This window comes from Mobula hypostoma, chromosome X1 (genome assembly GCF_963921235.1).
Source record: "Mobula hypostoma chromosome X1, sMobHyp1.1, whole genome shotgun sequence".
Classification (NCBI taxonomy): Eukaryota; Metazoa; Chordata; class Chondrichthyes; order Myliobatiformes; family Myliobatidae; genus Mobula; species Mobula hypostoma.
Window position 1 is genome coordinate 40023732 of NC_086128.1, and position 22824 is coordinate 40046555.

The window sequence follows — 22824 nt, forward strand, 5'->3', positions numbered from 1 at the left end:
GTAAAACTCTGTTTTAAAACTATACTGCATCATGAGATTAATAAGCAGCGTAGCGGAGTATTTGACTGACGATCTAACTGAAAACTAACTGCGTCACCAGGGGTCTACACTTATATACCTGGTGAGAACAGGTCATCACGTGACCTCACATTGGTGGGAAAATTACTTCAGGTGACCTCCGCAAGACCATTACATCATCCTCATAAGACAGTCACAAGAAATTCATGAAGTATGTAACACATGTCATCAGCAAATTTATTTATCCAACATCCCACTTCCTCATCCTCATCTTTTGGTTGCCTCCTGTTTGTTTTTAAAAGTTTCCCAACATCCAGCTTCCCATTAATTTAAGCTATATTGTATGCACTTCCTTTTGAATTTATGGTGTTTTTGACTTCCATTGTCAGACACCATTGTCTCATCATCCCTTTAGAATGTATATGCTTCTTTGGGATGAACCAGTCCCATGTCTTCCAAATTATTCCCAGAAACTCCAGCCATTGCTGCTCTGTTATCATTCCTGCTAGTGTCCCCTTCCAATCAACCTCTCTCATGCCTCCGTAGTTACCTTTACTTAACTGCAATACCATAATTATTGTAAAAGAGGTGAAGCTTCCTTCTGAGGATTATACATGGAAATGTCTTTCTTTCCTCAAGTCCATGAATTGTACTTCGAGGATTTCTGGAGCTTTAAAACATTGGGAATTGCAGGATCCCTACCACCCATCCCACAATCTCTTTGACCCACTACCATCAGCAACAAGGTACAGAACCATCGGGATTTAGGACTGCCAGGCTGGGTACAGCTTCTTCCCTCAGGCTGTGAGACAAATGAATACCCAATCAACATCAAGGTTTTATCACTAGGACAGTGAGCTGTTTGTTATTTACTGTTTACATGGATTTTGAATTATATTTTATGAACTTATTTGTGGTAATATTTTTCTTGATGTGTTGTATGCGATATATGTTCTGTGGATCCGGAGGAACATTTTTATGCTTCATTGTGTATATGTACAGTCAGATGACAATAAACTTGAAGTTGAACTAGATACAAATAATCTGAGAAAACGACAGAATAATTGAAACAATCGCATAGATAAGCTTAATGCAATGGCCGTATTTCTTTTTATAATGTTCCTTTTAACAATTTGAAATTCGTCAAATTTTTAAAAAGGATCTAATGCTCTAATATGCATTAGAGCTAATCTGTTCCTTTTAAAAAACTGCTGAAATGCATTTCCGATCCTTTCTCAGTCTAACCTTGTTCTTTTACACTATTCAAACTTTTTGTGTTTCAAAGCAGCTGTCAGAAACATGCATTCACAACTTCTCTATGTCTGTGAATGAAGAAATCAAAGGGAATTTGAATGAAATTATAGTGTTACCCATATGTTTATTTATGGTAACTTGTCTTTTCTATCTGCACAAATACTTCCCTGCAGAGCAAATATTGAATTGCAACAAAATCCTTTTCATACACCCTTTCTTTCCATTTCCAAGATGAAAGAGGCTAGAAGTACATAAATAGAGTTTCTGCCTAAGTTAAAAATAAAGGTAACAAAAAAGTCAATTCACAGTGATAGATTGACCTCTTAAGAACAACTCTTAATTATTTTTACAAGGTTTTTTGTAGAAATTATATGCCAGAGAAAAGGAGCGTGCACACACAGTTCATACATACACCAACAGCATTTTACATGAGTAAAGTTGATATATTCATGTTTACCTTTCATTATCAAATTTTTGTTTTTATTTGAAAACTCCATACAGGCCCTCTTCTCTGAAACAAAGGAGGTTTGAAGTTCAAACTTCAAAGTTCAAAGTAAATTTATTATCAACGTACATAAATGTCAACATATACAACAATTACATTGATTTTCTTGCAGGCATTCAGAGAAAATACAAGAAACAATGGAATCGATGAAAGACCACATGCAACAGGACGGGCAAACAACCAATGTGCAAAAGACAACAAACTGTGCAAATACAGAAAGAAAGAAAAGAAAGAAAAATAATAAATAAGACCATAAGACCATATGACAGTGGAGCAGAATTAGGCTATTTGGCTCATCGAATCTGCTCCACCATTCCATTATTGCTGACTTACTAGCCCTCTCAACCCCATTCTCCTGTCTTCTCCCCATACCCTTTGACGCCCTGACTAATAAGAACCTATCAACTTCCGCTTTAGATATATTCAATAATTTGACTCCACAGCCATCTGTGGCAATGAATTCCAAATTCACCACCCTTTGGTTAAATAAATTCCCCTGCATCTCTGTTCTAAATGGACGTCCTGCTCATCTGAGGCTGTACCCTCTGATCCTAGACTCACCCATGATAGGAAACATCATCCTTAAATCCACACTATCCAGACTTTACAATATTAAATAGGTTTCAATGCGATCTCCCCCTCATTCTTCTCAACTCCAGCGAGTACAGGTCCAGAGCTATCAAATGCACCTCGCATGTTAACTCTTTCATTCTTGCGAACACCCTCTGGACCCTCTCCAACGCTAACACATATTTTCTTATAAGGGGCACAAAAATGCTCACAAGTGCAGTCTGACCAATGCCTTAAAAGGCCTCAGTATCACATCTTTGTTCTTATATTCTAGTCCTCTCGAAATGAATGCTAACATTGCACTTGCCTTCCTTACCATTGACTCAACCTGCAAGTTAACCTTCAGGGAATCCCAAGTCCCTTTGCATCTCTGAATTTTGAATTTTCTCCCACTTAGAAAATATTCTACACCTTTACTCCTTCTACCGGAGTGCATGACCATACACTTCCCTACATTATATTTCATCTGCCACCTTTCTCATTCTCCAGATCTGTCAAGGTCCTTCTGCAGACTCCCTGCTTCGTCAACACTACCTGCCCCTCCACCTACCTTCTTAATGTCCACAAACTTGACCACAAAGCCATCAGTTCCATCATCCAAATCATTCTATACAATGTGAAAAGAAGCAGTCCCAACACCGACCCCTGCAGACTACCATTAATCACCAGCAGCCAACTAGAAAAGGCCCCCTTTATTCCCACTCTTTGTCTCCTGCCAGTCAGCCAATCTTCTATCCATGTTAGTATCTTCCCTGTTAAACCATTGGGTCTCATCTTGTTCAGCAGCCTCTTATGTGGCACCTTGTCAATAGCTTTCTGAAAATCCAAGTAAGCAACATCGACTGACTCCTTTGTCTACCTTGCTTGTTACTTATTCAAATAATTCCAAAAGATTTGTCAGGCACAATTGCCCCTTAAGGAATCTATGGTGACTTTGGCTTATTTTATCATGTGCCTCCAAGTACCCTGAAGCCTTATCCTTAATAATGGACTCCAACATCTTACCAGCCACTGAAGTCAAGCTGTCTGATCTATAATTTCCCTTCGTCTGGCTCCCACTTTTCTTAAAAAGTGGAGTAACAATTTTTCAGTCACCTGGAACCATTCCAAGATCTAGTGATTCTTGAAAGATCATTACTAATGCCTCCACAATCCCTTCAGCTACCTCTTTCCAGAAACCTGGGGTGTAGTCCATCTGGTCCAGATAATTTATCTACCTTCAGGCTTTTCATCTTCCCAAGCGCCTTCTCCGCAGAAATAGCAACTGCACTCACTTCTGCTCTCGACACTCTCGAATTTCTAACTTATTACTAGTATCTTCTACAGTGAGGACTGACGCAAAATACTTATGTTCCTCCACCATTCCTTTGTCTCCCATTGACATCTCCAGTGTCATTTTCCAGCAGTCTGATATCCACTCTCGCTTCTGTTTTACTCTTTATAAATCTGAAAAAAAACTTTGGTATCCTTTTTTATATTATTGGCTGGCTTCCCATCGCATTTCATCTTTTCTCTTCTTATGGCTTTTTTAGTTGCCTTCTGTTGATTTTTAAAAGCTTCCTAATCCTCTAACTTCCCATTAATTTTTGCTACATTATATGTCTGAGGTCCTTTGCTTTTATGCTGTCTTTGACTTCCTTTGTCAGCACAGTTGCCTCATCCTCTCTTTAGAATACTTCTTCATCTTTGAGATGTATCTATTCTGCACCTTCTGAATTGTCCCCAGAAATTTCTGCCATTGTTTAAAAACACAAACACGAGGAAATCTGCAGATGCTGGAAATCCAAGCAACACATATAAAAAATGCTGGTGAGCACAGCAGGCCAGGCAGCATCTATAGGAAGAGGTACAGTCGACGTTTCGGACCAAGACCCTTCGTCATTGTTGTTCTGCTGTTATCCCTGCTAGTATCCTCTTCCAATTAATTCCCTTCACTCCACTGTAATACTGATACATCTGACTTTATTTTCTCCCTCTCAAACTGCAGGGTAAATTTTGTCATATTATGATCACTGCTTCCTGAGGGTCTCTCTGCCTTAATCTCCCTAACCAAATCTGGTTCATTGCACAACACCCAATCCAGAATTACCTTTCCTCTAGTGGGCTCAACCACAATCTTCTCTAAAAAAAATCATCTCATAGGCATTCTACAATTTCCCTCTCTTGGGATCCAGCACCAACCTAATTTTCCCTCTCCAAGGCATACTGAAATCCCCTATGACTATTGTAACATTGCTCTTTTTACATGCCTTTTCTATCTCCCGTTGTAACTAGTATCCAAACATTCTGCCTACTATTTGGAGGTTTCATCAGGGTCCTTTTACCCTTCTAGTTTTTTAACTCTACCCGCAAGGATTCTACATCTTCTGATCCCATGTCACCACTTTACAAGGAATTGATTTCATGTTTTACCAACAGAGCCACTTGCTGCCTACTTGCCTGTCCTACTGGATGTTAAGCTACCAACTATAATTTTCTTTCTTGCATGACTCAGAGATGCTCTCAATGCCATACTTACCAGTCTTTAATTGCGCTACAGTTTCATCTACCTTATTCTACATACTGCGTGCATTCAAATATAACACCTTCAGTCCTCTATTCATCACCATTTTCAATTTTGCTCCCATGGTACATTTCAACTCATCCCACTAACTGCAATTTTGTCCTTTCATCTGCCTGTCCTTCCTCATGGTATCACTACACACTGCAACTACTTGTATACCAATTGCCCCATCCTCAGCCTTTTCATTTCAGTTCCCATCCCCTTGCCAAATTAGTTTAAACCGTCCCCAAAAGCTCTAGCAAACCTACCTGCAAGGATACTGGATCTCCTCTTGTTCAGGTGTGACTCGTCCCTTTTGTACAGGTCATACCTTCCCCATGAGAGATCCCAATGACCCAGAAATCTGAAACCCTGCTCCCTGCACCAATTCCTCAGCCACGCATTCATCTGCCAAATCATCTTATTCTTACCCTTACTGGCAGATGGCACAGGCAACAATCTAGAGATTACTGCCCTGGTGGTCCTGCTTTTCAGCTTTCTACCTAACTTCCTATATCCTCTCTTCAGTACCTCCTGCCATTTCTTACCTATGTTGTTGGTACCAATACGTATAATGACTTCTGGCTGTTCACCACCCCCTCCCGCCCCCCCCCCCCCGGAATGCTGTGGAACCAATCCAAGACATTCCTGACCCTATCACCTGGGAGGCAAAATACCATCCGGGTGTCTTTATCATGTGCACAAAATATCCTGTCTGCTCTCCTAACATGTAATCTCCTATCAATACTGCACTTGTCTTCTTCCCCCTTCCCTTCTGAGCCACAGAGCCAGACTTAGTGCCAGAGATCTGCTGGCTGCGGCTTCTCCCTGGTAGATCATCCAGCTCAACAGTATCCAAAGCGCTATACTTACTGAGGGGAACAGCCACAGGGTTACTCTTCACTGGCAGCTTATTTCCTTCCCCTCTCCTGACAGTCACCCAGGTACATGCCACCTGCAGCTTAGGGGTAACTACCTCCCTGTAGCTCCTATCTGTCACTTCCTCATTATCCCATATGTGCCGAAGGTTATCAAGCTGCAGGTACAGTTCCTGAACACAGTCTCTAAGGAGCTGCAGCTCAGTGCACTTCATACAGATGTAGTTTTCGGGGAGAATGGAGATGTCTCAAAGTTCTTCACATCTCACACAAGAAACATATCACTAGGGGTTTGAACCCATTCTTGATAACTAGCAATGTGCTGACTGAAAAAAAAGCTTATTTTGAACCTCTGCCTATGCTTCCCCATGTCCTTTCTCGCCCAAGACTTTTGAGCAAAGCTGGACACTCAATTTTTTTCTTTTTATTGGTTCAAATAAGATTCATTCCCAATGAAACTTGTCGTTTTCAAAATAAGCAATAAATATCAAGAACATGAGATGATGAATCCTTGAAAGGAAACTTGTCGGAACAGTTCAGTGTTGGGATGAGTGAAGTTGAGTGGAGTTTTCCCCTCTGGTTCAAGTGCCTGATGGTTGAGGGATAATAACTGTTCCTGAACTTGCTGATGTGGGTCTTGAGGCTCCTGTCTTTCTGTTGGCAGCAGCGAGAAGCGAGTTTGGCTTTGATGGGAATCCTTGATGATGGATGCTGTGTACCTGCAACAGCACTCCATGCAAATGTGCTCAATGCCACTCCTCATGTGAGATGATATTCCGAGATTGTACCCGGACCTCTTGGTCACCAGACCTGAATACCACTGATCTGGCCCTCAGCAGGTTACAGGTCTCATGGTTCACCAGGGCTTCTGGATGGGGAACACTCTGAATGATTTTGTGGGGACACACACATCTACAGCTATTTTTATAAAATCTGTGACAGCCATGCTGTATTCACTCAGATGTTTGATGAATCCTTAAACCTGGTCCATTACGCTAACTTGAAGCAATCCCATAGCTGTTTCTCTGCCTCTCTCAACAATCTCTTCATTGTCCTTACTTTTGGAGTCTTGCTCTTCAGCCTTTGCCTGTATGGGTATAGCAAGACGAAAGCTATGTGATCAGATTTTCCAAAATGTGGTCTAGAGATCAAATAGTACGCATTCCTTATGGAAGCATGGTAGGTACTGAAGTTCATTATATTGTCACTATGCAGTAGACATCCTGTACAAATCCTTTGTGTTGGCTATATCCCATTTGTTACATTAGACATTAGACACTAGACACTAGACACTAGACACCAGACACTAGACACCAGACACTAGCGTGCTTGTTTGTAACTGCTGGAAAGCAGTAGGTTCTGGGCAGATCGCGGACTTCCTCCACTGTTCATGGGGCTGTGCCCACCTGTAAGTAATGTTAGTCTTCATGTACATCCCTGGAAAAGTGAATTCTGTGTCATCATGCTGTTGGGGAGAAGATACTAATGCATTTCTCCACCAGATATTAGCCATTTTCTTGCTGCAGATTTGCAGGCAGTTCGTTCTGCCCCTGAGGTAATGTAGGGTAACTCAAGTAGGTTCTTCCTCACAGCCAGCCAAACTATTTCCTTCAGTTCTATTGAGGAGACACTTTTACCAAATGCCATTGACCAAAAGCCCAAGTGAGTTCACTTGAAGGACTTTAAGCTGACTGCCTGTTGCCCACTGGATGTGCTTGAAGCATCTGGTTATCATCTTACTTTCTCAGACAATTGCTTGAGAATAAGGATAACTTGCATTCACAGTACTTCTGAGGAGTGGAGGACACTTGAGCGTGAGTTCTCTCAATGTGGGGTGGTGGATGCCTGTGTATGCAAGTGTGCGTATAACATCATAACGTCAGGGTGAGCTAGTGAACTTTACCTCCAATTATGTGCCACTCAAAGATTCAAACTATGTTTATTATCAAAGTATATATGCAGTATACAACCCTGAGATTTGTCTTCCCACAGTCAACCACAAAACAAAGGAAGCCATGGAACCCATTCAAAGAAAAACGTAAACCCCAACACACACAAAAGAACAAATTGCACAAATGGCAAAAAAGAGCGAAAAACAGAATATAAAACACAAAATCAAAAGAGTCCAGGCATATTCATTTCAGCTCAGTTCAGTTCAATTTAGCAGTCTGTCTTTCGTTATCTGCAGGTCGCCCCGATCAAAATCACCCAAAATAGCAACAAAAAAAAAGGAGCGACTAGAAACCAGAAGCACATCATAGCATGAACTGCAGAGTCCAGTCCGCAAACCTCATTGATTAAACCTTGCCCAAACCCAGGACTCCAGCACAATCCTCCGGCAGCAGCGAGCAAGAGGGAGAGCGAGACCATTCAAACACAGGGACCTTCCTCTGGGATCAGCGAGAGAGAGAAAGAGACTGTCACATGCAGACACCTTCCTCCAGCAGCAGCGAGCAAGTCTGGCATGATGATGCTGAACACCCGCTCGCCTTCTGCACTCACCTCAATGAGTTCAATCTTCCTTGAAACTTTAATTTTCGGCAAGATCGGTGAGTAACGTAGTCAATCATGGGCTTGCACCCCATCTCCAGCCATACACTTCGCTTGGAACCTCACCTAATACTCTCGGAGACAGCAGAGTGCCGGGAGCGTCTGGAGAATGTTGACTTTGGTCGCATTGTCTGCTGGCGCCATTTTCTTCCTTGTAACAAAGGCAGAGAATGTTGGAAACAGCCAGCGGGTTAGGCAGCATTGTGGAAAGAGAAGCAGCAGTAATGCTTCAAGTTGAAGATCTTTCATCTAAACTGGGTAAAGTTAGTTCTAAGTTGGAGAGAAGTCAAGGATGGATAGATAGGACAAAAGGAATGTCTCTGCTCGGGTGAGATTGCTGTGGATATAAGTGGGTGCTGAAGTGTTATACCTACCCCTACAACTCCTCCCTCACCACCATTCAGGGCCCTAAAATAGACCTTGTAGGCTGTCCTTTACATGTGAATCCATTGGGTTTGTTTATTGCATCTGATGCTCCCAGTGCAGCCTCCTCTATGTCAGTGAGACACAGCACAGATGAGCCGATTGCTTTGTCCAGCACCTTCACTCCTGGTGGCCAGCCATTTTAATTCTACTTCCCACCTCCACAACGCCATGCCTGTCCACAGCGTCCTCTACAGTCAAGTCAAGGTTAATCACAAATTAAAGGAACTGCAACTCATGTTCCATCTTTGTAGTCTCTAATCTGACAGCATAATCATTGATTTCTCTAACTTTTGTGAACCACTTCCCTTTATCTCCCTTCCCCACCCTTTGTTTCCCTCATCCCACCAGCACCATCACCACTGCCTTTCCCCACCCCCAATCTCTCAGTCTGTCCATTACCTACATATTCCTCCTCCTGGTTCCCTTTTTAAAGGATTCAAAGTACTTTTATTATCAAAGAATGTATAAATTATACAACCTAGAAATTCATCTGCTTACAGGCTGCCACAAAGCAAGAAACCCGAATAACTCAATTTTAAAAAAGACCAACACCCAATGTGCAGAGAAAGAGGAAAAAAAACATGAATCATGCAAACAAAAAAACCAAGCAACAGCATTCTGAACCAAATTAAGTCTATCGACCCAAAACTCGGAGCTGCTGGAGTAGGCCCATAGCCTCGATTCCAGTTCATCATATGGTGGGGCAAATTGCCACACAGCTTGCAGACACAAAGCGTGTAGCAGTCAGAGCAGTCTCACAGCCTCAGCACCGTGGAGAAAGAAATGATCATCATGGAAGAACAAGCGGAATCAGCCCGAGCCTCACTTCCAGTCCCGACGTCCTGTCTTTTCAGTCTATCTGCACCGGCATTTAAATCGTCCAAACACAGGACTTCGCTGCCCAGCCTGAAGCTGTTTTTGACCTTTCCAAATTGGCTGGGCGCTGATCTAACCTCACTCCCAGTTTAGGTGGATGGATACTGAAACTCCTCCACCTTGACACCTCTCCGAATCATTCATTCCAACTCCATCTCTGATGACGACACCACCTCCGGTGACTCAGACACCATCTCAAACACGTTATGCTCCGACTTTGCATAGAACCAGCATGGCTTATCCCTCGAGTAAACATCACCTTCGCTTGCCTCTTCATTGTTTGCAGTGATAGTTTACCACAATGTACCTCAGAAAAGTTGTTATTAATAATGATTTTAGTCAAATTGTTTGCCTTTTGAACCACTAGTAAGCTGTCACTCATCTTCAGTAGTGGATCTTAAACCCTTTCATTCCTTCCTGTTATACCATGGTCCAGTGTCGTCACTATTCAGATTTCACCTTCTTCAGCCCTTTGACACTTCCACCTATAACCTCCCAGTTTCTTGCATCACTTCTATTCTTCCTTCCTTCCATCTGCCTATCATTCCCCTTTCACCTGGATCCACCTATCACATGCTAGCTCTTCCTCCATACCCTTCCATCCCCTCCTCCTCTCTCTCCACATCACTCCCCCCCCCCACCTTTTTATACTGGCTATCTCCCTTCCTTCTTTCCAGTTCTGATGAAGGGTCACGACCCAAAACATTGATTGTCCACTTACAGAGGGAGACAGAACATAAGGAACTTCAAAGCTATAAAATGAAAGCTGTTAGAAAGATGGAACACAAACAAAGGAATGTTAAAGCTGCAAAAAGCAGAGCCATAGGAGGTACTGAGCAGGTCAAGCCATGTTAGAGAATATCTGAGTCAATATTACAGATGGATTACAACTGAGCTGCTCAGTTTTGATGCAAAAAAAATCATCTAATTAAGTATTATAGCCTGATCTTCCTTGGCATGTTGAAAAAGAAGCAGTCAAAAGCAAGACGAATTCCAATCAACGCCCAATCAGTCTACTCTCAGCCTTCAGTAGGGTGGTGGAAGATATAGGCAGTGCTATCAAATGGTACATACCACCAGCCTGCTGAACACAAGAGAATCTGCAGATGCTCAAATTCTTGAGCAACACACACAAAATGCTGCCTGACCTGCTGACTTCATCCAGCATCGTGGGTGTGTTGCTCACCAATGTCCACTCTGGGTTTTGACAAGAGTTCTCAGCTACAGATCTCATCACAGCCTCAGACCAAAGAGCTAAATCCACAGCTGAGTTAATGGCGACAACCTTAGATAGCATTTTCCCAAGTGCAGATCAAGTAGTCCTTGAAAATTTGAGATCAGTGGCCATTAAGGGAGAAACACTTCAGTAGCTGGAGTTACAACTTGCACAAAGATTGTAGTTATTGGGAGTTATTTATCCCAGTACCAGGACATCACTGTAGGAGTTCCTCAAGGCAGTGTCTATAAGTCCATATGATATAGGCGCAGAATTAGGCTATTTGGCCTATCGAGTCTGTTCTACCATTTCATCATGGCTAATTTATTATCGCTCTCAACCCCATTCACCTGCCTTTTCCCCATAACTTTTGTCACCCTGGCTAATCAAGAACTTATCAACCTCCACTTTAAATATACTCAATGACTTAGCCTTCACAGCCTTCTGTGGCAATGAATTCACTACCGTCTGGCTAAAGAAATTCCTCCTCATCTCTGTTCTAATGGACGTCCATCTATTCTGAAGCTGTGCCCTTTGGTCCTGGGCTCACCCACTATAGGAAACATCCTCTCCACATCCACTCTATCTAGGCCTTTCAATATTCGATAGGTTTCCCTGATATCCACTCTCGTTCTTCTAAACTCCAGCAAGTACAGGTCCAGAACCATCAAATGGTCCTCATATATGGACCCTTTCATTCCTGGTATCATTCTGATGAATCTCCTCTGGACTCTCTTCAATGCCAGCACATCGTTTCTTAGATAAGGGGCCCAAAACTGCTCACAACACTCCTGGTGTCATCTGACCAATGTCTTATAAAGTCTCAGCATTACATCCTTGCTCTTAGAGTATATTCTTGTCCTCTCGAAATGAATGCTAACATTGCATTTACCTTCCCTACCACTGACTCAACCTGCAAGTTAACTTTAGGAAATCCTAACATCCTTTATACTTCTGTTTATTGAATTTTCTCTTCATTTAGAAAATAGTCTATATCTTTATTCCATCTACCAAAGTGCATGACCATATACTTCCCTAAATTATATTCTATCTGCCATTTCTTTGCCCATTTTCCCAATCTGTCAAAGTCCTTCTGCAGACTCCCTGCTTCCTCAACAGTACCTGCCCATCCACCTACCTTTGTATCATCTGCAAACCACAAAGCCATCAATTTCGTCATCCAAATCATTAATGTGTAATGTGAAAAGAAGCAGTCCCAACACCGACCACTGTGGAACACCTCTAGTCACCGGCAGCCAATTAAAAAGGACCCCTTTATTGCCATTCTTTGCCCTCTGCTAGTCAGCCAATCTTCTATTCATGCTAGTATCCTTCCTGTAATACCATGGGCTCTTATCTTGTTAAGCAGTGTCATATGCGGCACCTTGTCAAGAATGCACCCAGCACATCTTTAAGAAAAAAGCCGAAGTAAACAAGCTAATTAATTAGGTGCCGCCCGGCACGTGAATGTCGGCGCATATCAGAGACGATTGCCAATTGCGTTGCTTTTTTTTCTTAAAGATGTGCCGAGTGTGTCCTGGCTACCGCTGCACCCCTACATGCTTTGCGGCAATGTATCGGTCCGCAGCCCGGAGGTTGTTGACCACTGACATAAGGTACTTAGTAAATTCATCTGTCATTTCTTTGTCCCCCATTACTACCTCACCAGCAAATTAAACCATGAAGCCATGCCTGTATGTAACAAGATTAGGCAAAGTTCAAGTGGATTGATCAATAATGATAATGTGACAAACTTGCCAGGCACGTCCATTTCAATTGAAGGGTATTGACATTCAGTGGCATTACGATGGCCAAATTCTACCAGCATTAACAATCTGCAGGTCACCGGGAATTCAACCAATCAGCCACTTAAGTGTTGACTTAAACCATTCCATCACGTACAAGACAAAAGTCAGGAGCTTGATTAAAAACTTTACATATGCCGAGGGAACATTCAAGCTTGGCACTATTCTGCACAAAACACTGATTAACCTCCAACCCCCATTACACATACACAACGAGTACCATTTATAAAATCTACTGCACTTTCTAATCTAGAAAATCCTGATAGGAAATTTCCAATCCATAATCTCTACCATCTGGAAGGCAACGGGCACATGGGAGATCCACCTCCAAATCACATCCCTTTTCTGTTTGAAAATATTGTGTATCACTGGTCCTTCATTTTCACTGGACCTAACCCACCACACCCCTACCACCACCTGCAACACAAAAGGTATTACTTTAATAACATATATGTTTTGTGATGCAGCTACTTAGAACTAAAATCCATCATGCAGAGATCCATCAGCAGTTTATATTGAAGCCTTGTTGCTCTGTGTTCACAGGCAGTGTTTTTGAAAATAACCTGTGATTAGGTCACCTCATCATTGTCCTGTTAGTTCAACATCTCATCAGCAACTAACATCTGAGCCTGCCTCTCATACATTAAAAGTCAAAGAGAGCCAATCTGTCACTGTTTCAGATCATGCAACAACAGTTGCTGGTGTCTGAAAAATGTGGCATGTCAAACCTATATTCCTAAGGTTCCAAGGGAGTGTGTAAAATAAAATGACTTATTGGGTTTCTGTTTGGAATTGTAGCAAATATTTGTTAACTTGTGTATCTTTACCAAAAATTAAATTGAACTATTCATGATTATGAATGATCAACATTTATCAATTTTCCTTTTTTAACTATGATGCTGTTTTTGTCAAGTGCATTTTTAGGCAGCAGTCAGCCTTTGCTTTCTCATTCCATTGATGTTATTGATGACGATGGCTAGCCACTGTGCGCCTGTCAACTGTACTCTGTGGAGAATGTTTGTATTGAATCTATCTTGTTATTCCATCTTTCTTTCTAGAAACATTTATAAGATTAACAACCAACTCAGTGCAGCCCAGGTAACACGTCTGAAATTTTCTTGGCCTGTATGTCTCAATAATTCAGCTGCCTAAACCACAAAACGCATTAGAATTCCTCACAACATTAATATTTAATCACAGCCTTTACAATCTCATAAATAAAATGGAAACTTTTGAATTCCTATTCCTGCAAAAAAATCAAAGGGTTAATTTGGAAACTACACATCTGGGAAGCTAAGTACAATTTAAATAACCATTATTGTTCAAAGAGCAAACTTTTCTTCTTTTAAATTTCATATTCACTATTCCATTCATTACTGCATATGATTAAACAAAATCTTGTATGATGAAGATTATTTCAGCTGCACAATGTTGAAGCCTTTGTTTTAATAGTATATGTATACTGGATGACCAATGCTTGATATCCTTCATCTGCTTATGTAAAATATGATCATTGATATTAAGGAGAAATTCATCATGAATGATATCACTAAGTGTGAGGGCAAATTAAAATTGGTTTCATTGGAAAAGAACAGAATTAATTATGGCTTTTAAGAGGGACTTGATCATCACTTGAAAGAAAATAACTTGTAGAGCTTTGTTGGGTCAGTGGTGGGGATGTGAGTGGGAATTTGCATTGAGTACATGGCTCTACTCAATTTTTTCTCTCCTAGCAGCCTATCTCCTATACAGTAACAAAATGCTGAAAATTAAGTTAAACTGAACATTGTCAATATGCCAAAATGGATACACTATCATTGTTTTAATGATAGATGCCACAAGGAACTTGGTGCCCCTCTCTTTCAGGGAGACCTACAGCTAAATGATTGTCAGCTTGGCAATATTCATACTGCCTGCTAACAGACAATAGCTTCATAACAGAGGAGGATAAAGTAGTGGCAGAATATCAATGTCAGTTGTCAGTGATCGGAATGTAGCAGTACCCTAGAGAAGAGTAGTTAACTCCATCTGAGTCAAAGGGGCTAAGTTGCTGGAGAAAATGCTGTAAAAGGAAAAAACAGTTGGTGACCCACATACCCAGAAGTTGAACAGCAGATTACCCTAGGGAAACCAAAGCTTTCTGAATGCATGATATGTGAAAACAGAAGGACAAAGCCATAGAGTTATAGAAAAGTACTATTCGGCCCATCTAGTCCATGCCGAAACCACTTAAACTGCCTGCTCCCATCGACCTGCACTGGGGCCATAGCCCTCCATGCCCCAACCATCCAGGTATCTATCCAAACATCACTTAAATGTTGAAACTGAGCTCACATGCACCACTTGCACTGGCAGCTCATTCCACAGTCTCATAAACCTCGGAGTGAAGAAATTTCTGCACATGTTCACCTTAAAATTTTCACCTTTCACCCTCGACCTATGATTGCTGGTTGTAGTCCTACCCAACCTCAGTGGAAAAAGCCTGCTTGCATTTACCCTATCTATACCCCTTGTAATTTTGTATACCTCCATCAAATCTCATCTCAATCTTCTGCATTCTAAGGAATAAAGTCCTAACCTATTCAATCTTTCCTTATAACGCAGGTCCTCCAGACCTGGCAACATCCCTGTAAATTTTCTCTGTACTCTTTCAACCTTATTTACATCTTTCCTGTAGGTAGGTGACCAAAACTGCACACAATGCTCCAAGTTAGGGCTCACCAACATCTTACACAGCATCATCACAACATCCCATCTGCTGTACTCAATACTTTGTTTTATGGAGGTCTATGTGCCAAAAGCTTTCCCTACAACCCTATATAGTTTTGATGCTACTTTCAATGAATTGTGGACTTGTATTCCTAGATCCCTTTGTCCCACCACACTCCTCAGGACTCTACTATTCACTGTGGAAGACCTACCTGGTTGGTCCTTCCGAAGTACAACATCTCGCATTTGTTTACGTTAAATTCCTTCTGCCATTTTTCAGCCTATTTTTTCCAACTGATCTAGATTCCTCTGCAAGCCATGATAGCCTTTCTCATTACCCCCAATCTTTGTGCCATCCACAAATTTGCTGATCCAGTTAACCGCATTATCATCCGGATTATTAATATAGATGACAAACAACAATGGACCCAGCACTGATTCCTGTGACACATCACTAGTCACAGACCTCCAGTCATAGAGGCAACCCACTCTTTGGCTTCTCCCACAAAACCAATGTCTAATCCAATTTACTACCTCATCTTGAATGCCGAGCGACGGAACCTTTTTAACCAACCTCCCATGAGGGATCTTGTCAAATGTCTTGCTAAAGTCCATGTAGACAACATCCACTGCCTTGCCTTCTTCCATTTTCCTGGTAACATCCTCGAAAAATTCTATATGATTGGTTAGATCTGACCTACCACGCACAAAGCCATTGTTACTATCCTTAGTCGGTACATGCCAATCCAAATACTCATATATCCAGTCCCTTAGAATACCTTCCAATAAATTTCCCACTACTGATGTCAGGCTCACCAGCCTATAATTTCCTGATTTATGTTTAGAGCCTTTCTGAAACAGTGGAACAACATCAGCTTTCCTCCAATCCTCTGGCACCTCTGCTGCCACTAAGGATGATTTTAATATCTCTGCTAGGGACCCAGCAATTTCTGCTCTTGCCTCCCATAGGGTCCGAGGGAACATGTTGTCAGGCCCTGGGGATTTATCTACTCTGATTTGCCTCAGGGTAGTAAACATCTCCTCCTCTGTAATCTGTGTAAGGTCCATGACGTTGATGCTGCTTTGTCTCACTTCTATAGACTCTGTTCTGTCTCCAGAGTAAATACAGATGCAAAAATATTCTTTAATATCTCCCCTATCTGTTTTGGCTCCACACATGGATTACCATTCTGGTGTTCCAGAGAACCAATTTTGTCCCTTGCAATCCTTTTGTTCTTAACGTATCTGCAGAATCCCTTAGGATTCTCCTTCACTTTGTCTGCCAGGGCAAACTTATGCCTTTTTTAACCCTCCTGATTTCTTTCATTTCTCTTGCATTTCTTATACTTCATAAGCTTCTCATGAGTAATCCCTGCCTATACCTCCTATGCACTTTTTTTTCTTAACCAGGGCCTCAATATCTCTCAAAAATCAAGGTTCTTTACACTTATTATCTTTACATTTTATTCTGACAGGCACATACAAGCTTTGTACTCTCAAAATTCCGCTTTTGAGGGCCCCCCCCAATTACCAAGAACACCTTTGCCAGACAACAGCCTGTTCCAAATTACATTTGGCAGATCATTTCTGACACCACCAAAACTGGCCTTCTTCTAATTTAGAATCTCAACCCACGAACCAGACCCATCTTATTGAATATTTACTTTGAAACTAATGGCATTATGATCATTAAATGCGAAGTGTTCCCCTACACAAACTTCTGTTACCTGCCCTGTCTCATTCCATTGTAGCAGATCAAGTATTGCACACCCTCTCATTGGAACTTTGAAGTACTGATTAGGGAAACTTTCCGGTACACATTTGACAAACTCTATCCCATCTTGCCCTTTTACAGTATGGGAATCCCAGTCATTATGTGGAAAGTTAAAATCACCTGCTATCACAACTTTATGTTTCTTGCAACAGTCTTTGATCTCTCTACGAATTTGTACCTCTCCGCTAGGACTGTTCAGTGGTCTGTAATATAACCCCATTAAGGTGGTCATACCTTTCTTATTTCTCAGTTCCAACCATAATGCCTCACTAGATGAGTTTTCTAGTCTGTCCTGACTAAGTACTGCGTGACATTTTGCCTGACTAGTAATGCCACCCCTCCAATTTAATCCCTCCCACTCTGTCGTGTCTAAAACAATAGAACCCCGGAATTCGGCAGGAGGAGAGAGAACAGCGCGCTACGCATACACAGCCCTCCAGTGAAAAATTATATTGTATCCATTAAATAGGGGCCGTGGACAATTCTGATTTGATGGAGACAGACGTGAAGCCCAGAGGAACATCTGGAGAAATTTCTGAAACACCAGTTTGCTGCTGTTGTTACTGCGTGGTCGGGAATCTTCTGGAGGGAAGGCCTCAAAATCCTCGGCTTTGCCTGCTGTTGGCTACCGAGATTGAGGTCAAATCGTTCGGACAGAGATGGCGCTCAGTACTCGGTGTTAGAGAGCTGATCAGAGGCTCGAAGCTTTCGGATGACTCAGAGTTGGACTGTGGTCGGGCATGGCAGGGAGAGTTTTTCTTCCTTCTCCCGTCTACGTGAGATGTGGGACATTTGAGAGACTTTGAACTTTTTACTGTGCTCATGGACTTCTTCATCAAGTTATAGTATTGTAGCACTGTTGTAACTATATGTTATAATTATGTGGTTTTGTTAGTTTCTTCAGTCTTGGTCTGTCCTGTGTTTTGTTATATCACACCGGAGGAAATACTGTATCATTTCTTAATGCATGCATTACTAAATGACAATAAAAGAGGACTACGTGTCTTCATAATCTAATATTGAGCTGCCAGCCCTGCTCCTCCTCCAACCAAGTCTCAATATCATGGATCCAGGTGTTGATCCATGCCCTGAGCTCATTCGCCTTTCCTACGATACATCTTGCATTGAAATATAAACTGCTCAGGACAGTAGTCGCACCATGCTCAACCTTTTAATTCCTGACTTTGTCTGAGATCTTACCAACATCTGTCTCCATCACCTCTCTACTAACATTTCTGGTTCCCATCCCCCTGCAACTCTAGTTTAAACTCCACTGTGCAGCACTGGCAATCTTTCCTGCTAGGGTATTAGTCCCCATGCAGTTCAGCTGGAAATCCTCTCTTCCGTACGGTTCCACCTTCCATGGAAGAGAGTCTAATCATCCAAAAATCTTATGCCCTCTCTCCTACACCAACTCCTTAGCCACGTGTTAAACTGTATCATCTTCCTGTTTCTGGCCTCAGTAGCAGGTGGCACGGGTAGCAGTCCTGAGATCACAACCCTGGAGGTCCTGTCCTTTAACTTAGCACCGAACTCCCTGAACTCCCTTTGCAGAACCTCGTCACCCATCCTACCCATATCATTGGTACCTACATGGACCACGATCTGTGGTTTTTCACCCTCCCACTTGAGAATACTGAGGACTTGATTCGAGATGTCCCAGACTCTGGCACCCGGGAGGCAACATACTATCCAGCAATCTCGTTCTCGCCAACAGAGCCTCCTTTCTGTTCCCCTAACTAACAAATCCCCTATTGCCACAGCTCACCTCTTCTTCTCTCTTCCATTTTGAACCACAGAGTCAGATGCACTGCCAGAAACCTGACTGCTGTGACTTTCCTCTGCTTGGTCATCCCCCCCAACAGCATCCAAAGTGATATACCTGTTGTTGAGAGGGATGGCCACAGGGGTACATTTCACTGGCTGTTTAACCTCTTTCCCCTTCCTGACTGACATCCAGTGCCCTGTGTCCTGCACCTTGGGTGTAACTACCTCTCTATATATCCTATCACCCCCCTTAATCCCCTACCCCCTCCAAACAATCCAGGGTTCATCTAGTTACAGCTCCAACTCCTTAACATGGATTGTTAGAAGCTGCAGTTGGATGCACTTCTCACAGGTATAGTCATCAGGGACACTGGAGGTCTCTCTGCCTTCTCACATCTTGCAAGAGGAGCATTCCACAATCCTGCCTGGCCTCTCCACTGTTCTAGCTGAGCAAATGTAAGGAAGGGGAAAAAAATCTCTACCTAGAGGCTTTTTTGCCTTCTCTCACTCAAACCTCTCTTTACTGAAGCCTCAAAGAGCAAAAGCCTCAAAATCTCCACTCTAACTTCATTCTTCTATCGGATGCACTAAGCAGCAAAAATATAGTTTCACCCGAGGGAGGTGGAGAGAGTACTGAAGAGAACAAATCCCAGTAAGGCACTAGGTCCAGAGAACATCAGTGGATGGCTACTGAAACTCTGCTGTAGACTACTGTTAGAGGTTTTCTATAATCTCTTCAACTATTTGGAAAACCACCATCATATGCCCAATTCCCAAGAAGAGAAATCCCACCTGCAATAATGACTACTGTCCCGTAGCTCTAACATCGCTGGTAAAGAAGTCCTTTGAACAGCTTCCCCTACCACAGCTACCGGTGAGGGTAAGTGTGCTCACAGTTTGCTTACAGGCTGAAAAGAGGCGTGGACGATCCAGTACTAACGTTACTGCACCATACCTACACTCACCTGGAGAGGCCCGGATCATTTGTTAGGATGTGGTTTGTGGACGTCTCCAGCGCATTGAACACTATGCAACCCCATCTCATGGGACACAAACTTCAGCAAATGAATGTAACCACCCCCCCCCCACCTCATACTCCGCATAAGGCTTGGTGATCTCACCAGTCTTGTTCACACTGTACACAGACGACTGCAGAAGCTCACAGCCAGGCATGCAGTACATCAAGTACTCAGATGATACAGTCATCACTGACACCACCAATTCGATGACTGAATCAATGAAGAAATCAATACATTTGCTGGATGGTGCACTAACAACTATCTGGGCCTGAACCTCAGTAAAACTAAGGAAATGGCAGCGGACTTTAGAAAACAACAGCACACTGTCCCAACCCTGGAAATAAGTGGCCAGTCGATAGAGCGTGTTGGAGAATACAAGTACCTCAGCACAACGATAGATAGCAAAATCACCTTAAGACCATTGGTGGGTGGATAGTCTCCAAGTGCCAACAATGGCTATTTTTCCTCAGGAAGATGTGGAAAATTCAGGTGCAACTATCAATTCTCCAGACATTTTATAAATGCTTCATTGAATCAATATGAACCTACAACATCACGGTATGGTTCGGAGCTTTGAGCACCATCAACCTCAGCCCACTCAGCAGAATTGTCAGAATAAGCAGTAAAATCATTGGCCAGGAACAAGAATCACTCAGCAGCATCCATAAGAGACGGGCAATAAAGAAGGTTCAACAAATAGTAGAGGATGTTACACATACTGCACTTTCATGCCATCTGGACACTGCTACAGGTCCCTGCCTGTCAGCACCAGAAGAGCCTTATCCAGTTTTGTGCCTTCCCCCATTCGCTTCCTCAACACCCAATTTTGAATCTATAGTATGCATAGCGCCTTTGACAATAAAAAGTCAGTTTTATTATGTGTATTTGTATTTTAAATCACGTGCATTAATTCTTTGTATTTATTATCTATTGTAAGTACTTTATATGTGTTTAACTACATGTAGTGAGGTGTTGTGTATCTTAGGTTCTGTGATGTTGTCTTTACCACTGACAAACGGCGTTCCTCACGGAAAATAAAGTGAATTGAATTGAACTCTGTCCACTCTGCTTGCTGCAGCTTTACTTTAATTTGTTCTTGTCAATCAATCCCGAACACTGACTGGCCACTGCGCACACCTTCAAAACTGCTGCCTATCCCTGCATCTTCTACCCGATCAGCAAATCTGAGTGAGCTACGTCTTCTCAGATCTCTCCAACTGGCTCAAAGAAAGGAATAAAGAATGAGAGAAGTGTGATTTGCTTATTTTACCGTTTGTTTTCTTCTTCAACTTTCCCCCATAGATTTTGTAAAGTTCCCAATGCTGACATAACATAGAAGCTTCATGTCTTAAGCTCTTTCCTAGCACCTTTAGATATGCTAATAGTCAGCAATTATTGTATCAATCAGAAGCTCTTAAGAAGAGTGCTGAAGAAACTATTTGTTTATGCATTTGCTTATGTTGAACAGAGAAACAAGTGCTGATAAGTTTTGAAGGCTGTGACATTTCATCTGGAATACAAGCCAATTGTGAAAATGCATTTCCAGTGAAACTGTTTGCCCACTTGTAACCCTATTGAAGTGGAAGTTGCCAAAATCAACATCAAATTTATTGTCATATGCACAAGTGCATGTATGCACAGATGCAATGAAAAACTTACTTATGGCAGCATCACATGCACATACCATCATATAAGTAGCATTCACAAGAAAAACACAAATATCAAACACAAAACGCTGAAGGAACTCAGCGGGTCAGGCAGCATCTACAGAGAGGAATAAACTGTTGACATTTCAGGCCGAGACCTCTTTATCAGGACTGGAAAGAAAGGGGGAAGAAGTCATAACAAGGAAATGAGGGGGAGGGGAAGGTGTACGAGCTGGCAAGTGATAGGTGAAATGAGGTTGGAGGGAAGGTAGGTGGGTGGAGGAGGGGGGATGAGGTGAGAAGCTGGGAAGTGATAAGTGGAGTAGGTAAAGGACTGAAGGAGAAGGAAACTGATAGGGCTAAACGTGGATTAAACATTATATTTCAAGCATGATTAAATTTGGATTAAACATAATTTTTACAAAAAAAACACAATAGGATCAAAAAAAATATCACCTTCCGTGCAAAGTGGTCATAGTGTCACTAAACTGTAATGACTAAGGCTTTCCCGGGTGACTCAAGAGCTGAATGGTTGAAGGGAATTAACTGTTCTTAAACCTGTTGGTGTTGCACTCCAGGCTTTTGTGCCTCCTGTCCAATTGTAGCTGCAAAAATAAACCCGACATGGCCCAGATGGTGGGGGTCTTTGATGATAGATATTGCTTTCTTGAGGTAGGTCCTCAATTCAAACCGCTACTATCTTTGTGTAGCATTGTATTAATAGCTGCCAAAATGTACATGTAGAGCTTTGTATTAAACACTGGTCCATTCAGCCTGCACTTCTTGCTCATGGGAAAGCTTAATGAAGTTGTTTTCAGATTTTGTAACAGAAAGCAGCTAACTAAGTTGAGAGTACAGAAAAAAACAGACCTCCAGAACTCTAGATAAGTCAGAACTGCTTTCAAGGGCGCAGTGCAAATTGTACTCCGTATTAAATCAAAATAACTCAGTCAGAGGATGACAGCTCCAAGACCTGTTTGGTTGATCTCCTAAGTTTGAGCAGTTTTCCAGTCAGATTTACCGCAGCCTAAACCAGAGATGCTCAAAGTTCAAAAGTTCAAAGTACATTTATTATCGAAGTGTACTCGGGCCCTGCTGCTTCGGTACACTCTGGGGCCTGGACCCTGCCACCTCAATTCGGCCCATACACGATCTTTCCAATAACCTTGCGCCTTTCCTCACTCTTGGAGCCGGGCTGCCTTGACTCCACTTGCCTTGCCTCAGTTCTGCCACTTCAAATTGCCTCCAAGTGCACTTCAGCAGTGGGCC